The sequence below is a fragment of the Pseudorasbora parva genome, chromosome 1 (assembly GCF_024679245.1).
Source record: "Pseudorasbora parva isolate DD20220531a chromosome 1, ASM2467924v1, whole genome shotgun sequence".
Taxonomy (NCBI): Eukaryota; Metazoa; Chordata; class Actinopteri; order Cypriniformes; family Gobionidae; genus Pseudorasbora; species Pseudorasbora parva.
In genome coordinates, this window is record NC_090172.1 from 27,850,643 (window position 1) to 27,862,756 (window position 12,114).

Consider the following 12,114-nt stretch of genomic DNA (forward strand, 5'->3'; position numbering starts at 1 on the left):
AACGGGGTCGGGGTTTTTTCGCGGGAAACTGCATAAACATCAACTGCCTGCATGGATGTGGTGTGGGAGTGGCATATAGTTGTCAGCAATGAAAGGTCGTCATGGGGCAGCTAATGCTGCGTTCCCGGCAGGTGAGCACGTAAGTTAAGACTTCAAACAACGACTCACGACTTTGTAGCATTCCAGGCAACGTCACGCCAAACTGCCTTAGCGCGAGGAATTGTGGTAGCTTGATGTAACAACAAGCATAGGCTACTGGACCGTACTGGACTTATGCTTATTTACAATCATCCCCAAATGTGCTTACTCCTTGTTTACTTGAGGAAAACAGAGGAGAAAAAGGCGCATAAGGCAAGAGAAGCTGTTAAACCTTTTATTGTATGTTATTTATATTTGGAAATGTATTTGGTATTCATTTATTCTTGCACTCAAATGATTGGAAACTAGCGAATGCTACTAAGCTGCTGATATGCATAGCGTTAGCGGATAAATATTGTTTTGCGGGCCATGTGACGTCAGAACTCGTAAGTACATCGGTATGAGTTCACGGGTGGGAAGTCACTGGTTTGACTGCCTCCAGTACATTTTCACAGAGTGAAGGTTGTAAAAACACGGGTTACGAATTGCCTGGAACGCGGGGACTGACCTGTAAAAAAGTAAAAGAAAGCTTAATAGAGAAGAGTTTCCTGGTAAAAAGAAAACGCAGCAGAGCTTGTTATAAAATGAGAATCTATCGGTTTGGCATTTTTGAGATTGCGAGAACTAATGGGATTTGAAATGTAAAAATAATGCCTCTCTCTTGCGTGATACCCAGAAATGTTGTATATTCCGATCTAATGATTTCTGAGCTGTATGGTTGCCAGAATAATAATCATACACTGATTGTTAATAGGCCAGAGGAGAACTGGCACCCCGACTGAGTCTGGTTTCTCCCAAGGTTTATTTTTCTCCATCATGCCCTGATGGAGTTTTGGTTCCTTGCCACTGTCGTCTTTGGCTTTGCTTTCTCAGTTGGGGACACTAAAATTATGATCCAAGTTATTAAACTAAATGTACAAATAAAATTAATTTATTAGGTCTTATTTAATTATATAATACTGATCTGCAAACATTGTTGCCATATGATAAATTAAAATAAGTTTAATTTATACATTACTGTTTTCTCCAGAACGACTGTACAGCCAAATCAAATTTTGTTGTAAATGCAATATTGTCCTGTTTAAATTTTTTTTAAAGTTTTTTAAAAGTAAAATTTTTAAGAGTCAATTTAAAAGCGCTATATAAATAAAGTTAATTGATTGATTGATTGATTGATTGATTGATTGATTGATTGATTGATTGATTGATTGATTGATTGATTGATTGATTGATTGAAAAATGACATAGCATGGCGTTTTTATTACTCGACAGGTGAGTAAGGTATTTCAGGCTATTCTCACAAAAATGTGTATAAATAGTACGAGTGTGCAATGTCGTGGAATGTATACGCCAAAACTCAAATTTGGCGTGTCTATGGCATGCTGTTTACGCGTGCATATGACACGCATTTTATGGCGTATTATACATACAAACCACATTAATGATATATAATATACCACATTAATGTTTTTAGTGGTGTATAAAGACCTTAGCCTACATAATGAATTGTTGTTTTTTAATAAGAATAAGCATACACTGTAAAAAATTATATGTTCAATAAGTTATGAGAACATATTGTTTTAACTCATCAAAATAAGTTAAGTAATCTTAAACTTTTTTTTTATTAGTTATACAAGATGTAACTCATTTTTGTAAGTCAGTTTAACATAATTTAAGTTGAAATAACTTAAACATGCAAGTTGATTGTACAGTAAAAGGTTCAAAATGTGCCTTTTTTTTACAGTGATGACAGTAAAATAAATGGACAGCAACCCCATAGACTTCACTTTAACGGTGAAAAGTGAAGTCAATTCGAAGCACTCACTTCCTGATGGCTGAGCGTACTGCACAGGCTCAGACTGAGCTCGACGACGTAGATGTGACGTAAGCAACCTGTCTGACAGTTGTAAGTCTTCTAGTAGTTGTGGAAAGGGAAATCTGAATCATGTTGTTTAAATGTTTTGTCGTATTGCTTTTGGCTCACTATGAGCTTCTCCCCATCTTCTCTCATTCTTCTTTGACTTTATCGGACTTTATGTCTCCACGTCCCCTCGACTGTCTCATAGACAGTAAAAGATTGCCTGCAAGCGTCTCCTCCTGTCTATACAGTAATTTCTCTACTGTGCAACTGAGTCGCGTTGGTTATGACGCAATCGTTAGCCTATTTTTACAAAAACAGCTTCTACGGGGCAATAGTGTAAGATACAAGGTAATGGAGGCTTTTATACATTGTCGTGTTTCTTTATAAATAAACAATGGACAAATGGAGTCATTAAACACCTCAGATGTAAAGGTATTCACTGCACTGTAAAAAATTATATAGAAAAAAAGTTACCTGGTTGCCTTAAAATTTTGAGTTCATTGAAATTAAAATTTTGAGTTAATACAATGAACACTTTTTGAGATTTGACAACCTTTATTAAAATATTTTTAAAAGATTTTGTAATATTGGGTAATTGTGTGTGTTTTATTTGTGATGACGCAGCCAAATAGTGCTATTTTCATGATTTATCATTTTTTTTTTTATGTGGTTCAGATACAATAATATTTTGAGTTTCTATTTATTAAACCAATTTCCTTCATTGTATCAACTCAAATTTTTTATTTCAATAAACTCAAAATTTTAAGACAACCAGGTTACTTACTTTTTTAAGTTAAACCAACAAAAACCAGCAATTTTTTTGTGTGTCAAAGTGAGTGGTACTATGGGTGGTACGCTTTCCGAGTTCAAGGGGGTAATCTAGCACTCGGAAAGCATACCATCCATAGAGGCGGCCATTGCTAATCAAGCCATCACCTGCTGTTAGCATCCCATTGACTTCATTTCATTTTTGCGTCACTTTTAGGGATGCAAACAGCACGCTTTCCGGCGCCTCCCAATTTTTTCACGTCAGTGGGTCACTTGTGTGAATCGTGCAGATCCAAAAAAAATTTAAGGGGGGCGTCCTGATTATAATTTCACCAACAGTAATTCTGGATTGGCTCCACCAAACGGTAAATATGAGCTAAGTAAACTGAGAACACTGAGCGCGAATGCGCGCGGGTGAACCGTGTTTATTCTGGCTGCGTATCTTTTAATGTATGTATCTGCAACACCTTTCTCCCTGAGGCCAGAGTTCGGCGCTGCGCCTTCCTGTCTTAATGGCAAAGTTCTGGTGAGATCATTGCAGGTTAGGTATTGTTGGTTTATAATGTTATACAGGGTTTTTCCTGCATAGAGAATTACGAGACAGCCGCCACAGTCTGTCGACAAAATTCAGACAGGCAGACAATTGCTCATATTCGGCCTGTCGTGATGATTAAATAATCAGAAATATATATCGTCACACTGCAGCAATCACTCTAATATTATGATTTGCTGGTACAAAGTCATCTAAAGCCATTCCATAACTGAATGTGCTGGACAAGGATATTATATTAATATTATTTCCATCGTTAAATTAAAGTTGACGAAACTCGTCTTCCCTCTGCTGGAGCTGTCAATCATCATCTTCGTTCAGCATTCAAACTGCACGTCACGTTCGGTTAGGACAGTCAGCAGGTAAAAATCTCCAAGAACATATATTCCCATTATAATACTTGATCTGTAAATAAAGGGCTGTGGATTTGAGTTTATAGCTGTTTCTGAACGATGTTGTACCCGCTATCGGGTGACAACACAAGGACTCATTAGCATCACATGCACAATAACTGGAATTTAAAACTGTGAAGAAACAAATGAGTAAACTGTTGGACAGATATACATTATAGACTAGGATTTGAGCGCTCACCATCTCTTTGTGCAGTGAACTCTTCAATGCGCACTAGCGTTGCAACTCTGACTCTGTGTTGCTTTAAGCACATCATTCTGCACGCGGGATGCGCATAAGTGCTTAGTGTCGCTCTGATTTGAAGCGTTTCATATGGTTTTGTGCAGTGAACGATTATTAGAAGCCTATCTTGGTTATCTCGTAGCTCGTAGCTTGTTCTCTCGTAGAAGAATGGGGAGAAGCCGATAGTGAGCCAAAAGCAACAGGACAAAACATTTACACAATGTGATTCAGATTTCTCTTTCCACAACTACTAGAAGAATTACAACTGTCAGACAGGTTGCTTACGTGACATCTATGTCGTCAAGCTCAGTCTGAGCCTGCACAATACAGATCAGGAAGTGAGTGCTTCTAATTGACTTCACTTTTCGCCGTTGAAGTCCTAGGGGGTCGCTGTGTCCATTTCTGTTACTGTCTATGTCCTTGTCCTAGATTACCCCCCTTGAGAATAAGCCATTTCTTTCTACATACACAGCGGGTCCCCTAGTGAACTCATCATTTTGCGCCGTCATGTTTTTACAGTAGCCCTAAATGGACAAACAGCTCTACAGAGTGCTGGCTGCTCTCCGCTGTCTCAGACGACAACATCTTTGTCCTGTGTTGACTACCATAGCTTCTCCATGAGCTTCAAAAGGGAGAGGTGAGTAGTGGGCAGTTGCAATTCGCAACCTCACCATTAGATGCCGCTAAAAATTACACGATGCTTCTTTTAGTAGTAAAATCTCTTGGCTGTACTGAAATGAGCTCTTGCACTTTCTCTCAAGCTTCTTTTTTCTCAAAACCAAACGATCACATTTCTGAACACAGTTTCTTGTTCACACTTTTCAAACTTCTTTTTTTATTTAAAGGTGCTGTATGCAGGAATGACAGCTAGTGGTTGAAATGGGTACTGCGGTCCAAATTCCAAATATTGTTTGCCCTGGCCCTTCCTCAGACTCCATGCTCACACGGGTTGCCAGTTTGAGGACACGAAGAGCTGATGAGTTGATTGAGCCGCATTTTGATGTGCTTCCGTTCACATAGATTTTAGATTCTAAGGCTTTTTAGGTTGGGTAGATTCTGCAATCTCTGACCCAGTTTGTTTGCTGGCTTCCATGGCAGCAATATGCTGTTTCCCACCAACTGGCAACCTGTGGTGTCGGAATACTATTGGGCAACGGGCATTATCTCACAGACTGAAACAAAAAAAGACATTCCTACACAGATTTCAAAGTAAAATTACCTGCTGTAGCATTTTTTCCCCCAGAGAAACAAGTATGTGAACTCAGCATGTTTCCTAAATAACTGCAAACATATGATGGTATTTTAATGCTTTAGTAAAGTCAAAAACTTACATACAGCACCTTTAAGTAAATTGCATGCGTTTTGGCACAAAAGAGCTAGTGCAATTGTTTACAATTTGCACAGTAACGAATATAATTTAAACTATAAAACTATAACTAAAACTATAAATGAATAAATATAAGGCTTCTAGGATACAGATAAGCTGGCCATTATTATCTTTTACCAGCAGCACTGTATGTTTAATGTTGTCAAGATGCTTTATTGCTTTATATGTTGGCCTAATTGCAAGGCTATGTCAACAAACCTAACATACATTAAGCTACAAAGGCGGAAAAAAAGGAATGAAAAAGTGAATACAGTCAATTCAGTAATTATAATCAGTCAATAATCAATAGACAATGGCCTAAAAAAGGCATTATAAATATATGGGTTTTCAGTTATTATTTTTAATACAACATTAAGCAGATACAGCCATGGTCCAACACAGTCAATTATTCACAGTTACCTCTGCAACGTGAAGATTGAATCATTTGCATAGCAGATTAAGTTGTATGTTATGATGTTCCCAAAGTCTGTGCATCTGCCTTTGGTTTTCGTAATCTGTACAATCTCTACCTAATGAAAGTTCATTACTACATGTTGTGTAGTCTAAATAGAAAAAGTGGTTGCAAGGCCTGCAGCCAAGTTAAGCCGTACTACACACAATGTTCGTCACAGTGTCACGGTTGCCTTAAACTATTCCATATTTTAATAAATTGGTTTAAAACAGTAATGACACTAGATGACTCCATATTTGTGTATATGTAACTTTCAGTGGTACCCCTTTTTGTCCACTAGGTGGCAATAAATTCCAAGATAAAGGCATTACAACAGACAACCTCAATGTCCAACATTTGGACACGGTAAAGGGTCAAAGGGGTTGCATGAGAATTCCCCCACAGTTCTGTTTATGCTGGCTTAGCTTTCATCATAGCTAGATGAGACATACTCTTATAGTGAATGAAGCATACAAGGTTACAATGTGGAGCTTTTTTACGGTCATTAAAATAAACTCAAAACTGATGACAGAATCGATGGAAGAGGTCCGTTCTAAACAATTACAGATGAAAGTTTTTGGAATCATAACCATATTGCTTTACATATTATGACAGTTGGTTCAGGACGTCTTTTAAGTTCAGCCATTCAAACACAGTTGCTTTCAAGTGTTCTCTTCTGTGCTCACTGCAGGTGCGCCGGGCGGTTACGTAAGTCTGTTTTTCTGAGGGGATTTGCTGTCTCTGGTGAAAAGCGAGGCACTGGAGTGAGGGGGGCAAGGGCTACGCCTTTTCTTTTGTTCTTTTACCTGTTTCTGAGTATCTTATTGCCTTGTATTATCCAAGATACTTATGGAGAGAAATAACAGCAGATCACCTGAAATGAACTACTGAAAGTAATTGAAATGAGAAGAAAAATGGGAACACATCATGTCAAAATTATACACATGTTAGTTGTTTATGTGATACAACATGGAATTGTTGGGACGTCCAAATGTAAATCGCTTCAAATACCTTGAACACGTTTTATGGACATGCTGTGGACTTTTGTGCTTTGACATAAATTTGGTGGCTAATAAAATTCATCCAGGTTGCATTTCATCTTTTTTGCTTTGAACTGATAGTTTTTCAGCATCTACAAAAAAAGTCTCTCAGAGGACTTTGGGTCATAGGACTTAGCCTACTTTTTCAAAGAATTGAGTTTGATGAATGGCTTTTCTTAACCAAATGACAACCATCCCAACTGTTAGGAACTACAAAGAGTTTGTGGAAATATGATAGTGCTCATAAATTCAATGAAAGTATGCCTATAATAGACTTTTATGACCTTCTATGATTGTCTTGAAATGAGAGATTCAACCCAACTAATCTGTAAACTGATGTTTTGTACAGTCTGGTTTAGTTTCATCCCACGTAGCCTATTTGACTTCAATGAACTCACTGAATGTCTTTTGTTTATTTACTGTGTGCACTTCAAACGTCACATTTACCATGACGTTTTTCATTTGATTGGAGAGCTCTGATGTGCCCATTCATGACACTATATCCTTTATATTGGTACATACAGTATATGAGTATGTACAGTATGTGTGAGAGAGCTCCTCTGTGAGATGTCCCCTTTCATTTGCTGTGGAAATTAGAGTGTCTGTATAAGGGTGTGTGCGTGTTTGTGTGTCAATGTGTGTTTCAGGGTGCAGACAATGGGTCATGGTTATAATAGCTAGCAGAATTTGAGAGCAGCCACTTTTGTCAGTTCAGTACTTTAGAATGAAGACAAATTGAAAATTGAAGAATTGGCCTATATTTAGTAGAAACATATATTTAGTAGTACCATTTCAAGCCTGAGGCACTGCAACCTGATTCATTGCTGTTAGGCAGACCCTTTTCCTTCCCTTCATGACAGATTCATCGTCTTCAATGAATTGATGTGATCCAAGGCCTCCTGTGCAACATGAGAATAATGTCAGAGCAGGTGGAGACCTTGAACAATTGTCTTTTTATGTGTATGCGGAGGAGGTAGTGTTTGATTAGGCACAGATGAGGATCTACATTTGCAGGTATACATGTACAGTAGCACAAGAGGTCAATGACCTCCCAGGGTTGTCTTTTTTTTACCTAAACTATATTTATTCCATATAGACTCTAGATTGATTCCAAGGCTTTTTAGGTTGGGTAGAATCTGCAATCTCTGACCCAGTTTGTTTGCTGGCTTCCATGGCACAATATGCTGTTTCCTACCAACTGGCAACCTGTGGTGTCGGAATACTATTGGGCAGTGGGCATTATCTCACAGACCGTAACAAAAACAGACATTCCTACACAGATTTCAAAGTAAAATTACTTGCTGTAACGTTGTTTTTGTTTTTTACAGAGAGAAACGGGTATGTGAGCATGTTTCTTAAATAACTGCAAACATATGATGGCTTTATATGTTTATATTTAATGCTTTAGTACAGTGAAAAACTTACATACAGCAACTTTAAGCAAATTGCATGCGTCTTGGCACAAAAGAGCAAGTGCAATTGTTTACAATTTCCACAGTAACTAAATGCTGATCAAAAATGATAAACCTTATTTAATTGTGTGAGCCATTGCATGCAAAAAGATCCATTTATTTATCAAAATCTTTCAGACATACAGTACACTACTGGTCAAAAGTTTAAGTTTAAATATTATTAAGTCTCTTCTGCTCACCAAGGCTGCATTGTGTTATTATAAATACAAAAAAAGCTGTAATATTGAGAAATATTATTCAAATATAAAATAACTGTTTTCTATTTGAATATATTTTAAAATGTAATGTATTCCTGTGATGCAAAGTTGAATTTTCAGCATCATTACTCCAGTCTTCAGTGTCACATGATCCTTCAGAAATCATTCTAATATGATGATTTACTGCTCAAGAAACATTTAGGATTATTATCATTGTTGAAACAGTTGTGTAAAAACTTTTTGTAGGATTCTTTGATGAATATAAAGTTAAAAAAAGAATAGTATGTATCTAAACTAAACAGTTTACATGTATATTCCATTACTATATGGCATGGCATTTTTTCTGCTTATATGTAACACACACAGAGGGGTTTTCAGTTTTTGAAATTTTGAAGCAGAATTACTTAAATAGTACAACTTTAATAATATTATACCTTATTGCTATTTTCTGTAGAGAGATAGATTTCTGTACATAGACAGACAGACAGAATCTTACCGACCCCAAACGGTTGTGTAAGTCCAGAGTGCTCAGGCTGGAGATTGTCAGAGCTTGTAAAAAAAAGTTTACTGACACATTCATACAGGTCTTTCCTTGTTTTTTACATTCTTGCTGGGTGGACAGACTGGATTTCAGGGCACTTCCTTGACCCAGAGCTGACTCAGAGCTAATTGAGGAAGGTGAACTGGGTGAATGACCGAGGAGTGAGGCCATCATTCCCGACTTCCTTTTCCCCACTGCCAGGTGGTGCAGGCAGAAATACCACAAGCATTGCCGTTTGACTGCTGATCTGGATAAAGCAGGAGGTCAATAAAATATGAGGTCATCAGAGAACGACACACGATTTTGCAAGTTCCTTTGAACTGAAAGCTGCCGGCTCTAATCATGGGCTCTCTAGGAAAGTCTCTGTCGCCATAGAGTGGTAATGCAATGGAACTTATTTACACAGTTTCCATGGAACTACCCATTGGATTTATTGGATTCATGCTTTTTCCCTTAAATCAGGGAATTTGGTTTATTTAACCTATTCTGTGTTTTTTTTTAAAGGTTCCTACTCACTTTCGCAAAGCAATACCCGTCTGTGTTATAATAAAATAAATGTTTGAAATAATGTTTCATAAAAGATTGCTCTGACCTTCACATTACATGTGTTTTCAAAGTCTATTAAGTTGCAAATGACCTGCAAATGATAAATAAAGGAGTGGATTACAGAACTTTCAATAACCTTTCAAATGTTTTCTTCAGTTCGCTTGACTCCATTGCAAACCTGGTTTTACTTGGAGATGAAGCTGAGGCTTCTAGAAATATACCATGCGTTGGATGATCTGAAATGGTCATGAACTTTTTCCTTGATGAACCTGCACTCAGACTTGAATTAAACAAGTTCGAAATAGAGTCTGAAAAACAGATGGAAAACATAGGGAAGGGGGGAGGGGACCCGGTTTTGCGTTAGGGAAAGTCTTATTACCTGCGTCATGGGTTTTCACTCACAGAGAAAGGCTGTCTGAAAGTAAGCATTAGAGCCCCACCATCTCACAGGCTTCCAATGGGGAGTAATGTTCATATTGAATAACACAATATTATGTGGAAGAAATGGCTCATCACTTCGTTTCTTGAATCTTCTCCACTCAACCATTCCAGTGTCCCAAACATCTTGTCAGTCCATGACCAAAACACTCATTGGTGTGAGAAAATAACAATCTCGTCTCTTGCTGCCTTTTCATCGCACAGTTGCAGAACAACTGGCTTTCGCTTACATCAAGGACTTTTCTGTCTGCGTCACGGGTTGGTGTTTCCATTACCTTATACTCAGAACACCAGAGGAGCCACACTACCTTATGAGCCAGACCTTTGATTGATGTGCCACGGCCTATAGTAATGTGGATTTGTGGTTCGCAATATATAATATTTTGTTATGAAGTTGGACCTCAGAATTTGACCTGACTTACACACTCTAAAAAAGCTGTCTGTTTAGATTCAGATTCAACTTTAAGACTTCTCTGATTTGACATGGTTTGCGATGATCATATTTTCCCATCTGAGATGCATAACGCTGTTTAAAAAACCAAGAACAGCTTTCACAAACATATTTCAGACTTTCCTTAGTGAAATAATTACTTGCTATTAGCCACTCCAATTAAGCTACTCTTTGCTCATGGCCAAAAACATCAGATACAAGCAAGCTTAATATAGCTTATCCAAAAACAATTCTTTCTTGAATATTGCAAGAGTTTTCCGGAAATCTTTAGGCTCAGTTTTGTCTTAATTTGCCACATAAAATGTGCTCGATGCGATTTAGTAGTCGGTGCAATAAACTGTGCCCTGAAGGTAGAGTTCATTCCCAACACAAGCTCATGAGCAGAACTGTGCTTTCCATGAGCTTGGCTCATTCCCTCACCCACAGTGGAGAACATGAGGTTGTTTCCATATCAGATTTCTGTAACCGAACCTTGCAAATAACGCTCTGAACCCACAATGTGTTGTGATACATTAAGTATCAACAAGACAGCAGTGTTTCCCAAACAGATGAGCCCCTGTCTGTGCCTCTGTAAAGAAAAAGAGGGGTTCGTTTAACAACTGTGTAAAGGACTTCCCCCAATGTTTACAGGTGCTATTAGTTGCACATGTGTACAGCAGTGACTCAGTGGGCGGGAATGTTTCTTTTTCACTTTTTATTGAGTATGAAAAGGTCAGCAATCATGGAAAATGATGAATCAGTTGCTTTTGGAAGAATCAATACTGATTTTTTTTTGTTTGGGGTGTCAGATATGAAAGGATTTCTATATTTCCAGGGAGAGAGAGAGAGAGAGAGAGAGAGAGAGAGAGAGAGAGAGAGAGAGAGAGAGAGAGAGAGAGAATATTGGTCATAAAGGTGAAACAATTATAATAATGCACTTTACTAAACAAAAGGTGAGTGAAAGTTCACCAGGAAAGTTCCTTATTTCAATAAAGCAGGACATAGATTGTGCTGTTTGTACTATGTGAGATCATGTTTACCAGGGATGCGTTACCCAAAAGCATCGGTCTCAAGTTCCATTGTTATCAACATAATTCAATGAGTCAGTGATTCCCGAAACTATAGTTCCAACGAACATTTGCAAACAGCATCAGTTGTGTGGTTGGAACGACAGCTCTCGACCTGTGGTTGAGCATATAGTTTTTTGTTTGCATGACATGTGGATTTAACAAATCCTTATCTTGAGCAAAATAAGCAAGCTGACATCCAGTACAATCTATCTTTTATTTGGAATACATATAAATGTTATTCATGTCTTTTAATTTGTCAAGAGATTTAAAGCGTTTTTGAAGAGTGAGCATGTGCGAGCGTGCTAATAGTACGCAAGAAGGAGACTATGATTGAATCTGGAAATAAAGCAAAATAACTAATATGTAAAGTAATATGACAATAACACCTCAGATCCCATGTCTGTAATTTATAGCACTAAAATCGAGCATTAATGTTTTGTTATTACTCCACTTCCTACGTAGCATCATTAAATAATAAAAGCTCAGTGAAATCAAGGCGTCATCAAGCTATGACTTTGTTTTGAATAAGCGACCTCTAGCTGTGAAAAATTACATATTGTGTCTAACAACGTGGTCGAATGACAAATTTTGCAACAGTACGGTTTCGGGAATG

The 12,114-nt window shown here is 37.7% G+C and overlaps 1 long non-coding RNA gene across 1 annotated transcript; it reads left to right on the plus strand.

Annotated features, from left to right (window-relative positions):
• The first annotated feature begins 78 nt into the window (after positions 1-78).
• LOC137083876 (uncharacterized) lies at positions 79-9,271 on the plus strand. The gene is made up of 3 exons (XR_010906640.1): positions 79-139; positions 4,470-4,587; positions 9,099-9,271. It is a non-coding gene; the product is annotated as an uncharacterized lncRNA (long non-coding RNA).
• Positions 9,272-12,114: the final 2,843 nt, after the last annotated feature.